Raw genomic sequence first — 17,804 nt, 5'->3', positions numbered from 1 at the left:
ACAGGAAACGCTGTCTTGTTGGGCAGGCCTTCATAGGCGGGGCGGCTGCTGCTGTTTCTTCAAGAGTAACCCCTGACGTCCCATACACCATTAGGAAGAGAAAGTAAAGATGGTTCTGAGATTTCTCCTGCATGAAGGACAAAAAGGATCCAACGTAATCAAAATGTCCCTACAGAGGGGCAGAGAGTAAACATCACATATTGTCTATTTCAGTGTTCGCAGGAATGTTGTAGCTCACATATTGGGGTATATTTACTAAAGTGCTGGTTTGAACAAGTGGACATGTTGCCTATAGCAACCAATCAGATTTTAGCTGTCATTTTGTACGATGTACTAAATAAATGATAACTAGGGGCCTTATTCATTAAGGATCTTAACTCAAGAAACTTCTTATTTAAGTCTCCTGGACAAAACCATGTTACAATGCAAGGGGTGCAAATTAGTATTCTGTTTTGCACATAAGTTAAATACTGACTGTTTTTTTTATGTAGCACACAAATACTTGATAGCTTATTTGTACACTGAAATTTAAAGTTGATATTTGTGTGTTACATGAAAAAACAGTCAGTATTTAACTTATGCGCAAAACAGAATGCTAATTTGCACCCCTTGCATTGTAACATGGTTTTGTCCAGGAGACTTAAATAAGAAGTTTCTTGAGTTAAGATCCTTAATGAATCAGGCCCTAGAATCTGATTGGCTGCTATAGGCAACAACTCCACTTTATCAAACCCGCAGTTTAGTAAACATACCCCATTGTCTATTTCAGGGTTCCGCAGGCATTCTGTGTCTCACATATTGTCTGTTTCAGGGCTCCGCAGGCATTCTGTGTCTTACATATTGTCTGTTTCAGGGCTCCGCAGGCATTCTGTGTCTCACATATTGTCCGTTTCAGGGTTTTGCAGGCATTCTGTGTCTCACATATTGTCTGTTTCAGGGTTCCGCAGGCATTCTGTGTCTCACATATTGTCCGTTTCAGGGTTTTGTAGGCATTCTGTGTCTCACATATTGTCTGTTTCAGGGCTCCGCAGGCATTCTGTGTCTCACATATTGTCTGTTTCAGGGTTTTGCAGGCATTCTGTATCTCACATATTGTCTGTTTCAGGGTTTTGCAGGCATTCTGTATCTCACATATTGTCCGTTTCAGGGTTTTGCAGGCATTCTGTATCTCACATATTGTCCGTTTCAGGGTTTTGCAGGCATTCTGTGTCTCACATATTGTCTGTTTCAGGGTTTTGCAGGCATTCTGTATCTCACATATTGTCTGTTTCAGGGTTTTGCAGGCATTCTGTATCTCACAAATTGTCTGTTTCAGGGTTTTGCAGGCATTCTGTATCTCACATATTGTCTATATTGTGTTCCGCAGGCATTCTGTATCTCACATATTGTCTGTTTCAGGGTTTTGCAGGCATTTTACTCATTTTAAGATTATTATTATCTTTTATTTATATGGCGCCACAAAGGTCAGCAGCGCCGCACTGAGAATGCACGGGATGAAGCATTACAGGACATACAAGGTACACAAACAAAGTACAATTAAATTAAATTCTCGACCCAACTGAGAACTGGTACTCCAGGCCAAGTGGTATAAGTGAATATCAGAATACTATAGAGACAAGAAAAACGGAAGGTGGAGGAGTGTAAAAATGAGGCTGGGGTGCCGATGACAGAGGTGACAAGACGAAGAGAACACAAGGATAAGAGAGCCCTGTTCCCGAGAGCTTACAATCTAAAAATCTGTGCACGTCGGCACCAGCAGCATATGCACCCAATTTGTGGCAGGTACATGTCAGACACTCGCATCCCACTTGTTTTTATCCATCTGCTTTATGTACAGCAAACACATTCGCTATTAGGCATAAACAAGAATGTAAAAAATATCTGTAACAGAGCAGACACAACTCTCTGCCAAATTTTTTTTAAATAAACATACAAAAAAGCATAATATACACCTGAGTAATGAAGAAAGCACCAATCAGCGACAGAAGTGTAATTGTGAACAGCCAATCACAAGCGTTTTGATAGTGCTGGAGACTATCATCTTTATCAGCTATTAGCACCTGCTGCTGACCACCTGCAAACAATGCGTCTTTCTATATGCGACTCCACGGTCTGCATCCGTTCACAACTGCACAAACATACCCTTTACTGTTCTCTAGGTGACAACGCCCTGTCCCACCTTTCCAGACGCAGTCTGACACATGTGGCAGAATCAGGCAGATCTGCATGCTCCCACTTTCTGGGCACACACAGTGATTTACAGCAAGATACGAAACAAACAGTCATAGTAGTGACTCTACATAAGCCCCATTGTCTATTTCAGTGTTTAACATCCATCTTGTATCATATACTGCAGATATTGGCTATTTCAGTGTTTCACAGACATCTTGTATCATATACTGCAGATATTGGCTATTTCAGTGTTTCACAGACATCTTGTATCATATACTGCAGATATTGGCTATTTCAGTGTTTCACAGACATCTTGTATCATATACTGCAGATATTGGGTATTTCAGTGTTTCACAGACATCTTGTATCATATACTGCAGATATTGGGTATTTCAGTGTTTCACAGTCATCTTGTATCATATACTGCAGATATTGGGTATTTCAGTGTTTCACAGTCATCTTGTATCATATACTGCAGATATTGGCTATTTCAGTGTTTCACAGATATCTTGTATCATATACTGCAGATATTGGGTATTTCAATGTTTCACAGTCATCTTGTATCATATACTGCAGATATTGGCTATTTCAGTGTTTCACAGACATCTTGTATCATATACTGCTGATATTGGCTATTTCAGTGTTTCACAGATATCTTGTATCATATACTGCAGATATTGGCTATTTCAGTGTTTCACAGACATCTTGTATCATATACTGCAGATATTGGCTATTTCAGTGTTTCACAGACATTTTGTAGCCAGTGATGGTAAAAATTTGACAAGCATCCACTGCTTAAAAATCTGTCCCAAGTGCCCCTAAATTTACCAAGAACTCCTTTGTGTCTTTAAGAGCGGACCATTCGAACAGACACTGCTTGCTGTGGTATTTCTTCACAACAAACATGAAACCAAATCTACATTTTGGAAAGTTCCTCACACTTGTATGAAAAACCCCACTGTGCAGAATGAGCTCAACTTTCTACTGTACATGTCTGCAATGCTGCGGTGCTTACAAATGCAAGGAAGTGACATGTTAAATTGCCCAAAAGTAGAAAATTTTCCCATCTGAACAAGGCCTGCGCTGACCTTCCCAAAGTTTCAGTTGAAGACTCTGCTTTGCTAGAAAGTGACTACTCTGCAAATTATTTTATTAGGGCTGTACCAATGAGGATGGGACTGTACCAATGAGGATGGGAACATCCCTCCCAGAGTCTGATCACTGATAATATAAAACAGTCATCTACAAAGGACAAGTGTTTGGTCACAGGAGACCTTATGTAAAACAGACGCCCTGATCCTTAACCTGCTACCTGGGCTTGTAGAATGAACCATTTCACCAGAATGAGTCTCTAATGTCAGAACAATCTCCAATCTATTCTTTTCACTAATCTAATGTTTTCTTCTAAGCATTTAAAGGATTATAAGAAACAGTTGTGAAACATGAAATATTACACCAACTAGAAACTATTTATAGGTAAGAATCGCTGAACTGTTACAAAACATTTGTACGGGTATCCTTCAGTATTTCCAGATGTCTTCAACGTTGGGTGTCAGGAGAAAAAATAAGAAGGACTAAAATGGGGGTAAACACTGTGGCTGACAATATCATCATCACCATTTATTTATATAGCGCCACTGATTCCGCAGCGCTGTACAGAGAACTCACTCACATCAGTCCCTGCCCCCATTGGAGCTTACAGTCTAAATTCCCTAACATACACACACACATACACACAGACAGAGAGAGAGAGAGAGAGAGAGAGAGAGAGAGAGAGAGAGAGAGAGACTAGGGTCAATTTTGGTAGCAGCCAATTAACCTACCAGTATGGTTTTTGGAGTGTGGGAGGAAACTGAAGCACCGGGAGGAAACCCACGCAAACAGGGGGAGAACATACAAACTCCACACAGACAATAGAAAGGAGGGGGGTGATGGAAGTATAGATAAAGGGGTACACAGGGGAGCGGTGGTATGTGTGATCAGAAGGGTACAAGCTATACAAAATATATTAAAGTAGCATGTAAAAAAATAATGCACTTTTTAATGTGTTCACTCTGCAGAAGTCGAATAAAGGTCATAAAAAAAACACATGTATAAATTGCATTATATAAAGTTGTTTAACAAACGTGACCTTTTTTTCTTTGCAGAAACACGATTGTATTTTTCAATTACCGAAAATGATCATCTTCATAATTATGATTTATTGCTGGTAGTTTTAAGACTTCATTCTGTAGAACGGTCAGTGACCTACAGCTTGTTACAAATGTGACATTGAGTAACTGGCACAAGAAATCTATAATGTGCCAAAGGTCAGTATTACAGTCTACTAATAACCTCTCTGAGCTTATTCCAGGACGATACTTTCAACAATGAGTTTTAAAGTTACATCTATAACGACTAATGGGTGATTGAAAGGACATTTTCAATTAAATGAAACGCGAGTATATTATGGAGAATACAATATCATTTTGTCTGCTAACAGGAAGCAAACAGTCAGTGAAACCTTTAGTAAAGGGGCCCCATACGCGAGAACGACGCCAAATAATAACCTGAGCAAAACGGATCATATCGTTATTGGTCATGTAGGTGGATGTCTTCAGAATCTAACTATCTGCCTGGGTACAGATGGAAGAAGTCTTCTAAATATGCCAACAGGACCGGGTCATACTGAGGGGGCAAAATGCCTAATTTGGTAAACTGTGTGTGTGGCCGGCTTTAGTGAAATATATGGTTAGAACATGTTACAAAGAAGATGAAGGGAACATTCTGGGTGACAAACAGACAATAGAATTTAGTGTTGCACAATACATGTTTCTGTGCTGCTCCTTAGATGAATGGCTTCCGCTTTGTTCTGAGGAATTACAAAATAATTAACTTCCAGGCTTAGTTAACCTGTAGCTCTCCAAGCTGTTGGAAGAACTAACAGTCCCAGCATGCTTTTCCAGCCATAGGATGGCACAGGACGCCGGAAATCATAACTCAACAGCTGGATGGTCACAGGTGGCCCAACTTAGCCTCAATGGACAAGTAAACCTACAATATAAGATGATTTATATAAATACATACAGAGCAGGTCCTGACCCAGAGATTATTTCAGTGTTCAAAGCAAACCCTGCACATGGAGGAGTTCTCATGTCTGTTATGTGGCATCACAGGGACTTCCATGCCTTAGTAGACAGACCCTGTTAAATGAATGGGAGACCTGGATAAGGCTTCCCATACAAAGCATTACTGATAGATCCTTGAAAAATAGATTCAATAGCAAATACTGTAAATGTGTTGGATCCATTAGTGCTGAAAATCGGGGAGACCTTTTGGTCAGGGTGATTCTTCAAGTCCCACCCCTGGTTAAACAAGGTTCTGGCTCCACCCACTGACATACATGTGCATGCAGGGACAGTGGCGCATGCAGGGACAGTGGCGTAAGCAGCACAGTGAGAGCGCAGATATGGAATCACACCATGTAAAACATTGCAGACACAAGGCTAATAATAATGGCAGTCACAGGGGGAAACATTATATGTCAGCAACTTCCTAGCTCTGGACATAATGAGAACACATATTTATTGTAAATAAATCCAACCTTGGTTGGAGATAATTAGTTCAGCAGGGAGGGCTAGAAGGAGCTCTCAGATAACACTTGTGTTCATCTACTAAAACAGCACCAACAACAGTAAGATGTGATCAGTTTTAATAACGATCCCCCCACCCCTATGCTGGAATATAACCACCAGCGGGGAAGTAGGCTGACAGTCTATTTATAGAGGGGCATCAACCCTACTCAGCGTTTTACACTGGAGAAAGAAGAAGAGTCACAGTGCTTTATGAGAACATGTCCACTGACTTCTCAGCCCACATGACAGACAAACACTGTGAGGAAGAGCACAATGTATAACTTCACCCACATATCACACATCTCATGTGTGTGCTTGGGTCAGTCTCATAAAATAGACAAAAGTTCTCCTCTACAAATTAAACCATCTCAGTGCAATATACAGAACAATACATGTAACACAAGAGAGTATCATACACACAATGAAAAAGCTAATGAACAGTTATAGAGGTTGATAGAATGTACGTTTATTCAATCTATCAATTGGGGACCAAGACAGGAAAATAAGGAAGAAAGCCATGGACAATAAATTAAAACAATTACTAGTGATCACATCACATAATATAAATGGCAATATAGCAATGACAACATAATATAAAAACAAAAAAAGAACTCTAAAGGGTAAAGCAAAAACATACCAGTTGCACCATGAACCTGGGTTCAATGAAGGAAAACAGTACAGTGTATTTATTTAATATATATCATCATCTCATTCATGTACTGTTTTTGAATAAGATTTCTATATTTTTGTTATTTGTACCAGTTATTTTTAGAAAATGCAAAAAGCTTTACGGTGTAATGAGGCACTTTGTAGGTGATTTAGTTACTGTAGGGGCACTTCATACACCTCTATTAATAACAGACCACAAAAACATTAGCAAGGTCGGTGACATTTTGGACACAACAAGTGTGGGTTGTTTCATCTGTTAATGAGCAAATGTCAAACCATCAAAAAGCATAGTTGTAAATGTAACCTACACATCTAACAACATGTACAAATGTAACATGCTTTTATTCTAGTTTTTTTAAATGCAAATAAACATTTGCTAAATTGTATACTCTATTTTATAAAACACATATATTATGGAAAATTAAAGAAGTTTTTACATTTTTGGGGGCATTTAACTCCACTTTAGAAAGGGTTCACTCCTTTAGAACAGGAATATTGCAGTCTGATGCCACCCAGTGGTTTATAACGTGAATTGACATGGAAATACAAAACCAAAAATAGCCCAGATATAGCAATGTGGGCAAAGTGTTGCTGTTGCTATGGTAAAATTATGATAATGACACTTGCACACTGATGGCATCCGTAATGTAATGATAGCACGAGCACGGAGTCATAGTAACAAGACACTGGCAAATCAGTTTTATCTTCTTCCATAACCCGTCTTTTGCTATGATGTCTAAGACAGTAAACGACCCACTCTATCTCCTATATATTGTTCTGTATCTATCATTTTCTCCAAGTCCTTATTATAAAGGACTGTAGAAAATAATGAGGCGATGTACATAAATGATAACCCTACTAAATCATATCAAAAGCTTTCTCCATCTATGATATTCATCTGTTCCATCACCTGCTGGGCTGTAAACTCCGAGCAGCAGGAGCTTCACTATCATCCATGTGCATATTAGAGGATTCAGGAAAAGTCCCTATGTGTAATCCTTTCCACCTGCACAGCACCAGGAAATATGACTGGAGATCCAGAAATAAATCATGAACATGCATGGAAACATTTATATGCAAGGGAACTTCCAATAACCCTTTCAGGTCATAACAAGGAATATGCCGTAGCAGGTTTGTCAGATGTCATTAGGTCCGATGACTGGGGTGTCTCCTGTAGAGGTCTTACAGTTGTTTATTTTAAATACCTCCCATATACCACACTAGTACTTCAGGGGTCTTCTATATGGAGGCTACAATCAGCCTCCCATAGACTTAAATCATCAAATCACACTTATTCAACACTTTATTTTGCTTGCTACCTGCCACTCGCAGCAGACTGGAAGTCACAGGCTCCCTCCTTCTTTGCTGCCATCCATAAGAGAATATGGTATATATACCACATGGAATACAAGACCGACATTATTACAACTCAGCAAAATCCTTTACAAGAACCCGGGAACCCAGAGTGACACATAATATCCATCTAACATTTAGGTCTACAGGTTTTATCCCTTTACAATACATTCTGCATCCACATAACACCCCCACCCCCCCCTTACTTGCTTTTCCCCTGGGCTCTACAGCTATCCCTGCCCCTCAATTCACTACTACCTCTCTTCCCCCTTCCTTAACATGTCTCATATTTCTCAGTAACTATTCCTTCAAAACTTTATTTGCGGTCCTTTGGAAGTAAAAGTAATGTTTCAAACAGTTCTCATTTATATTTCTGTATTTCCACAGGTCTTGACATGTTTATCAATGTTATTGTCCTTATGTTCAAATGTTAGTGCAAGATTGTTCGACCTTGTATTAAATAAAGTTAACAAAAAAACTTACCGTAAGAGGGAAACTCTGTATGAGCCGTAGAATTTAACAACTAAAGGGATTCAACAAAAGGCTTCTGATTGGATGTGTGTGACCATCCAATCAGGAGCAAGCTGTCATAGCCAGTACATCAGGCTGTATCCTACGGCTGACTGCCCAAGATCTCCACTTATATTGAGCAGTAGGACCCAGTTTCATTGCTCAAACAGTGGGGGCTCCACAGAAGTGAGGGAGAGTATTAGGAAGGGGGCTTATTTAAAACAGATGATTAAAAACAACACTTAAAGCAATGACTAAAACCCATCCAACTAAAGAAAACATCTGTCTGACCTGAAAGTCACTCTTAAATACAATTACTCAGGCAAATCTCAAATTAACACATTTTCTACATTTATATGTGAGAAATGATCACTGAATCAACTTACGTTATACAGGAAAGGAAGCCTTACAGGGTCATATCTGCACCTATCACAGTGGCAACTGGGGCTCAACTTGTTGACTGATCTTTTAATCTAATCCCATGTAGCATTATGTCGTTTCTAAAGAAAATGGTGTAGGACTTCTGACATCACAAGGATATTTCTACTGGTAAGGTGTTATTAGAAGATCTATGATAACATTATTGCTATTTCTATTGGCAAAATATACATAGGAACTAGACAAGCACATTATAGTGTCATTTTCTGGAGTTGTGCTAAGTAAAACTAGGTAACAATTATGGAAAGTGTCATTTTCATCTCCCGCACCCCTAATGTCTGTAAGAATAAAACATGTGCAAAAAAAAAATATATAAACTTTGCGTGGCCGTATGAACCACTTTCCGACCACCCGGCGCTGTGGCTATATTGCATTGAGGCAATGCAGAAATGTGATGGACAGTAATTGGCAACCTGATATATTTTAAGGGCCACATATACAACCTTCAAAAGGGCAGTGAGATACCCTTCATTTCATTAATGTAAAACCAGTCCAATACAACGTTGGCACCCCCAATCCCAAAATGCCGTCAACATGCCTCTCGCTCATTCCAAAATTCCACCACATGGGGGGCTTGTGGGTGCTTATCCTAAAATACTTTTGCCAAAATAAAAACGTAAAAAATAAAATAGAAAAAAAGTTAGAAGTAACAGTAGAACAAAATTAATAAAAATAAGAGGAAAAAAAAAATAAAACAAAATTTTGTTTCTCAGGACTCTCCTTGACATTTGCCCTACTAAACTAGACCCTATCCACATGTACTTCCACTGTGCAAAAGACAGATCTTTGCTCCTGTATCCTAAAATAGAGTGAGACCTTCTATAAAAAGACATATTTGGTATCTGTATACTCAGAAGATTATAGCTATTACTATTCATATATATATATATATATATATATATATATATATATATATATATATATATATATATATATACATATATACATATACACACACATATATAACTGATATGATATATTATCAATAGTAAAAACATGGATGGCCATTTAAAAGTACATTTTTATATGACAAGACAGGAGCTGCAGGACATAGTGCATATACTGACCCACAAAGCATTTCTTAATCTTATCTAAACAGCAAGAAGTATCTACATACATTCAAAAGGGAAAGAAACACACACACACACACATATATATATATATATATATATATATATATATATATATATATATATATATATATATATATATATATATATATATATATATATATATATACGCATACTGGGGAATTGTGGGTAGGGATGTGCAAATCACAACAACATACTCGTCTGCTTATATAATTTAATCCACTAGATGGAGCCACAGGACTTGCAGATCCAACTTTCCTTATCAGCAACTAAAAAACACATTTTGGCCAATAATTTACATGTTTTTTGAGGTGAAGTGAGGCCACCACTCTCCTATTTTTGGTCCAATTGTTTCACTTGAGATAATTTATCAATTGGACTACCCATAACTCCATTTATAAACGTCACTTAGCATTTTGCAGAGAGAAGGTGCACATAAGGATTGCTGCACAGTAAGGCTAAGTCCAGTTTTTTTAAACTTTTTTTTTTTTTTTTTACTTTAAAGGCATTTGAATGGCTTTGATGCTTTATATACGCTCCTATCCCTCCTGCCTCATTTCCCAAGCTCCTGGACATGGTGTGAGGGAAAGGAAGGCATATTGTGTTTGTGCCTGTTGTGTTTTTAAAGATAAAAAAAATGTCTGTGTGGACACAGACTAGGAATCGTCAGAACCGACATCTGATCCGGGAAATGTACAACAACTATTTCTTAGCATGTGTTGTGAGAATAATGGTAGCAAAACACAGACGTCTTTAACCACTTTATACCAATTAATACATCAACATACTAATAAGCATTTTACCAAGAGAAAAGGGGACGTCACTGTCCATGTTATAACGAGAAAAACATATGTACTGAATATGTGTAAAACAAGACTGTGTCACAGAATTACACATACCAGAAAGGTTTGGGATAAGTTCCCCTGATCTCTAACAAGGAGGTGCTATTCTAGTGACCCAAAAAATAGGAAATACACCACCAGGTTGCTTAGAGTGGATCTCCTTGTTGGTTTGTTTTTCCGCACCGAAAATGATCACTACTGTACCAACAAATACATTACAGGCAGTGATTACATTATAAACCAACAAGGAGATCCGGAGATCCATCCTAAACAACTAATTTTATTTTTACTAAAAAAATTTTTTAGTAATTATTTACTAATTTTTGGGTCACTAGAATAGAGCTGGATATACACTACAGATTTTTCACCCAATTATCGGGCCAATCACACAATAAACGACTGTTAGGTCCTGTGCCTCATTAGTGTGTACGCTCCCATGATTTCTCCATACCATAGCTCATCGTGTTGTTTCATTTGATTTTATAACCAAACTAAAATCACTAAGAATGATGGAACGATGTCGGGCAAATGTGGAAGTGTGTACCCACTCACTACCAGCAGTGTAGGCAGATCTCCAGAGTGCAGAGTCACGCAGTTCAGCAGATGGTTATGACAGATGAAGATCCGACGGTAAATCGTGTATAGTGTGTACACAGGAATCGGAATGGTCATCAGAACTTTCAATTGTAAGGAAAACCGGTACAAAGATCTCATCAGGAGCTTTAGACCTCCTTGTCAGAGATCAGAGGAACTTATCCCAAACCTTTATGGTATATGTGACATAGTCATATTTTATTTTTATCCTGAATGTTAAGGATCATGGCTAAATCATGCTAACATTTAAAAATTACAGACAAACAGAAATGTATATAGATTTTCATTTTTATCTTCTCAATGTACATGAACCATTAATAATCTATACCGCAAGGATCAAATTGGTTGAAAATTGTCCAAACACCAACCACCTGAACATTTCACATGTGTACATGTATGACCAAATCTGACAGATCTGGTGACTGGGCAGAGAGGAAGGACCAAACTGTATATGGGTACTTTAGTATATAAGGAAATGCAGTTTTTGAATAAGGGCTTTCATTTTATTTGGCACTAAAATGAGTGTTCAACACATGTTTTACTCCCACAAGGGTTCCCTAGCATCCTACCCATAATCCACTAACAATCCGCAAACTGCAGAGTCCAAGCACAAGCAAGGTCTAAGTCACTTCAGACGGTGCTTTAATTAACAGATACAAACAAATATTTTCTCGCACAACTAACATTAAACTTAAAAAGTCATACGGGGAGAAAAATATACTGCTTGTCTGTTTATTCGCTCAACGTGTAGTTAAACTAAAGACGTATTATACTGTATATAATATACGCACACAGAAAGGAGTACTGAAAATTTAAAAAAGTGATTTAAAAGAATTGAATATGAAAAAGCGGCTTGTGGGGTCAGACCTACTATTTAGATAACCCTGCAAGGTGTAATCTTTATACAGGTTGTGCTTTCACTATTCCCTTTTCTGGCTAAATACCTACGTATGGAGCAGTGAGGTGTAGCTAAAGGCAAGAAACATGCTTAACATGTGAAACCGGTACGACAGCTTGATTCAACTGGTAGCAAGTAGACACGTCACGTATGATGAAGCAAGGGGTTAAGACACACACGTTTTGTATATATAAATATATAAATCCAGCTTCTGTAGTCTTCTCTCCGCAGAGCGCTGCAGTTCTCTAAATCACTGTCTACTGCTGCATCTTACAACAGGCTGTAAACCAGGCGAAGGAACTGCTTCATAAGAGGCAGAAAATGCAGATCTCCCAGTCAGAAAGCTCCTATGATGGTCAACAGGAATCAACCAATCAATCACCCCCGAGAGGGATACGATTCTCAGTAGAAAAAATACTTTTGGTGAATAAAAAGTAAAGTAAAGGATTGCAGGGATTTTTTTTTATTTTTTTTCAAACTCAATTGTTGTTTTTTTTATTAATATTTTCAAATAACGGATACAGAATAGAAAATAGAGGGGGGAGGGGGCACAGGAAAGATTGGGGGGTGGTATACAGTATTTGAGTATTACACATGTTACACGCAGTAAACAGTATGTGAAAGATCATTAAAACATATGATGAATGAAATCTCTGTTCTGCAGCTTTTTAGAAATCTGCCAGAGATGATATTTGGGACCAGTGGTTCCATCTCATTTTAGCTATGATCTTGGTACATAGGGGATGGTTCAGGACTCTTCCACTACCACTGACAACAGATAGTGATACCAGCATTCCCCTCCTTCCTATCTGCTTCAGTGACTGTAAATACCAGGTAGAAGAACCCACAGGGTATAAAATGATCAAACCACCACCTCGAATTCCAAGTCTTGACTCCAGCACTAGGGAACAGATACACTACCTACATACAATATATCTAAACTCTCTCTTATATACACTATATGGACAAAAGTATTTGGCCACACCTGATAATTATTGAATTGAGGTGTTTCAATCAGACCCGTTGCCAGAGGAGTATAACATCAAGCACCTAGCCATGCAGTCTCTATTTACAAACATTTGTGATACAAAATGGGTCGTTCTAAAGAGCTTAGTGACTTGAAACGTGGTACTGTGATAGGATGCCACCTTTGCAATAAGACGGTTCGTGTAATTTCATCTCTGCTGGATATTCCACGGTCAACTGCAAGTGATATTATTAAAAAGTGGAAGCGTTTAGGAACAACAGCAACTCGGCCACAAAGCGGAAGCCCAGGTAAAATCATAGAGCGGAGTCAACGACTGTTAAGGCGCATGGTGCGTAAAAGTTGCCAACGCTCTGTTGATTCCATAGCTCAAGCGTTCCACTGGCATTAATGTAAGCACAGAAACTGTGCGGCAGGAGCTTAATGGAATGGGTTTCCATGGCTGAGCAGCTGCATGCAAGCCTCACACCACTAAGACCAATGCCAAGCGTCGGATGGAGTGGTGTAAAGCACACAGACACTGGACTGTGGAGAAGTGGTAACGTGTTCTGTGGAGCGACGAATCACACTTCTCTGTTTGGCAGTCAGATGGGTGAGTCTGGGTTTGCCGAATGCCGGGAGAATGTTACCTGCCTGACTGCATTATGCCAACTGTGAAGTTTGGGGGAGGAGGGATAATGGTATGGGGCTGTTATTCAGGGCTTGGGCCAGGCCCCCAATGAAGGGCAATCTACATGCTTCAGCTTACCAAGTAATTTCGGACAATATTATGCTTCCAACTTTGTGGTAACAGTTTGGGGAAGGCTCTTTTCTATTCCAACATGACTGTGCCCCAGTGCACAAAGCAGGACTACAAAGACATGGTTTGATGAGTTCGGTGTGGAAGAACTTGACTGGGTCACACAGAGCCCTGACCTCAACCCAATCAAACACCTTTGGGATGAACTGGAATGGAGTATGTATGTATGTATGTATGTATGTATGTATGTATGTATGTGTATATATATATATATATAATACATACACACACACATATATATATATATATATATATATATATATATATATATATATATATATTATATATATATATATATATATATATATATATATAAATATAACATTACCACTAGTGTAACAGGTGCCCACCTGTTTGTTTCATTAGATGGGATAAGATCATCACATATGCTAACCTGGCGAGTGTTGTCTCTTATTTCAATTTGGATTTTAGTCCACAACTGGTCTGGTGCAGGAACTTCATAGTGTGCAAAATATTTAAAAAAAGGCAAACAGGAGGCACTGATAGGACTAAAAAAAAATGAAATCATAATTTATTTATTTGTTTGCCCTTTAATGCACATGAACACATAAATGTATTGAATTTATTACTGGATAAGCCAAGTCCCTGTTGTATGATGACATGAGTCCATCAATCCAGAGTAATGATCACTGTCAACGCTTGCTACAGATACTGAAACCAGTATATGTATATGCCTTAAATCCTCGTGGGAGCAGCTCCTATAGGAAATGGATGATAAAATCCAGGGTAGACATAACAAATTATGTAAGGAAAGAAAACCTGGCTCAGTTGACTAAAGACTAGCAGCTACTTTGAAACCAACTCAATTATACTTTTTAGGTTTAATCAGCAGCAATGAGAAGGGTTAATATAACCCCAGAGCCTTATTAAGTATGCATGAGCAGATATTTTGTTTAGCAATTATGTTTTAGTAAACACACAACATGCATTAGTGATGTGCTTAGTAGGAATGCTAAAGCTACATGTTACTCTGTAATGCATCATGTAATTTCAGGCAGGAATAGTGCCAACGCCGGGCATGGCAAAACCTCAGGAGTCAACACTTAGGCACGGCAAAACCGTGGGTGCCAATCTGACACCTAAATCTGTGGGCTGCTCTCACTGTTTAGGCACTGGCATAACTTCACACTTCTGTATTTTGTAGGACGCTTGATTGTTAACGTGATGTCACTTTCTGGAATCTAAACTGTGGGTAACGATCATTGTGTTGTTTTGAAGAAAAGAAACAAAAAAACACATTGGCGTCATAAAACAGTAGAAATCCTATTAGAAGAAAGGAACATTCTCAAAATAAATCTAAATAAATAATCTGTGCTGCATTAGCAGTGTATAAATATCTGAATAAACAAGGTCTGAAATTAAATGATCAATCGCTCTCTTACTTTTCAAACCCCTCAGAGCAGAAAGCATTTATTCTACATTCTGTTCAAAGAATATAAAGTAAATATAAAGTTTAACACACTAGAAATCAGCATTGGATAACAATTAGTATATATGTGTATATATACACACGTGTGTATATATCTATCTATCTATCATCTATCTCTCTCTATTTTTTATATATATATATAAATATATATATATATATATATATATATATATATATATATATATATATATATATATATATATATATATATATATATATATATATATATAAAAATATAATCTCTATACATCTATATCTGCCAGCCCGTTTTGTCCTTGTGGTGGAGAAGCCAGCAGGCCTTGGCCTATACTTTCAATGTAATAACAAAATTCAAATGTTCTCTAGCAAAATATGTAAAAAAAAAAAAAAAAAAAAAAAAAGAAAAGGCAGATTCCATGTCCCCCTAAATCGAGCAGTATTTTAGGAGATATACAGAAAATCTGAGATCTGAGAAATGAATTTTCTAAAGCGTTAGAAAACTGGACATTTTTATACTAATCACCATATGCCATACCATTCCCAGCTTGACCCGCAAAAGTAGGTATAGACCCATTTTATGGGTACAATCCTAAAAAAAATAAATCAGAATGTGGCGGCGCTTCTTGGCGGACAATCAAGCACAATATGAAAAGCTCTGCGTGTCTGCCTACTTTGCTGCTTGTAATTGACCTTGTCTATGCTATTTACTGCAATATACAGTGAAACCAAAATACACAACAAGTTATTGAGGTGACAGGCAAGTTAAAGGGGTTGGAAATCCTTGGGCATATCACAATATTTAGAGCAGTTGGCTGGAATATTCGGAGGACGTCCCACAACTGAATGTGAGTATCACATCATCAACTGACTAAATACTGTGATTCGGCAAGGTGTTCTGATCCCTATTAAGCCAAATTCTGCAGAAAGCCTGTTCCCAACTCTCACTTATTTTCCTACAGCTATAAATAGACGTATAAGAGAAAGCACATTACACCACTGAAAGTTGTTTTATTGTAGGAATAATTAAACATGATTGAAATCTACACTCCTTAATAAACAAGAGATTGCAGGTCTATGGTGGAAACAAACGTGACATGAGACACGCTGTATGACTTGATATGGTAATGGAATGTTAAAGAGCTATAATTAAAAGAAATACTCTATCATTAGCAATGTGATAATCCCTTTCACCTGTGAAACAACTGATGCCAGAAGGTTCTGTGCTTATTACTGTGAATTCAATATGCTCAAAACCAGTGTTTCCCTAAATCTCTAATGCAGCGCCATCCTCAGCAACCCTCCGAGTAATAGTCGGATTACTTGATTGTTGCCAATGATTTCCTATGCAACAGAAGCTTAGAAACTGGATCCGACTTTTTACACCACTGGAATCGTCTCTAGAAATCACTCGGATTGTAACAGATTCCAAATATCTCCTTTGGGGGATGGAGGAAGATTGCTTCTCATATATTAAAACGCCTATTTCAAAAGGGTATTTCACTGTTATTTGCTGCGCTCCAGCAGAACTACGTGTCTCTCATTTCAGATTCCTATCTATAGAATGTGGCATTTCAAGAAATGTAAACGACTTTGCCTTGGACAATATCATAGGTAGCTCTGAATACGTCGGTCACCTACAAACGTCTAGTAAGATGATCTATAGGAGGTAGTTACTCCAAGCAGCCTGGCAAAGAGTGTTTCATGTAATTGCAAACAAAAATATTAGATCATTTTGTAATGAGCTATTTCAGACATATCATCTGTCTTATGAGCACTTTTAAGTTATCCCCTATTTACTTTATTAACCGTTGGAATCAGTGACCTACCCCAAGATCATAGAACATTTCCATTATTGTGCTTAGACATTGCCCAGCCAGGACCGTTAAATATACTGCCCAGCAGTGCTTCATGTGTTCTTAGAGCTGGTTACATTGCAAGAAGTGAGAGAAAGTGTGAATGTGTTCATGTACTTGGAAGTCATCATACTCAAACATAGAAACTTCTTTTTTAAGCTTTCAGTCACATAGGCACCTGACTGGAGTATTTACGGCTCTAATTTAGAATCGTGCAGTAGATACTGGTCACTACAGCCTTTGATGTTCCTCGTGCTCTCATCTGTGTTTGCAAAATGCACTTGTTATTACAGTGCTCCCTATATATAATGGGGGTTCTTTTCAATTTGATTGTCCGGTTTAAACATTGAATTATTAGATAGGCACCATCTGACTGTCCAGTGCGAGCTGGAATGAGCATCCTAAGAAATCTTGGCCTGTTGCTTTGAACCAATGACAAAACAAACGTAATTTCATTGATCAGGCGATAGTGACAAGGGTACCTTGACGTAAGGAGCCATATTACAGCACCGTTGTGCACTGAAAATAAGAGACACTGGGGCCCACTAAGATTTGTA

At 38.1% G+C, this 17,804-nt stretch overlaps 1 protein-coding gene across 6 annotated transcripts in view; it reads right to left on the bottom strand.

Annotated features, from left to right (window-relative positions):
- Nucleotides 1-17,804, bottom strand: part of ABR (ABR activator of RhoGEF and GTPase) — a 235,276-nt gene that overhangs the window by 121,348 nt on the left and 96,124 nt on the right. The window lies entirely within an intron of this gene.

This window comes from Mixophyes fleayi, chromosome 2 (assembly GCF_038048845.1).
Source record: "Mixophyes fleayi isolate aMixFle1 chromosome 2, aMixFle1.hap1, whole genome shotgun sequence".
NCBI classification, from domain to species: domain Eukaryota; kingdom Metazoa; phylum Chordata; class Amphibia; order Anura; family Limnodynastidae; genus Mixophyes; species Mixophyes fleayi.
Note: the sequence above shows the minus strand (reverse complement) of the source record. Positions and strands in the feature narration are given on the sequence as shown.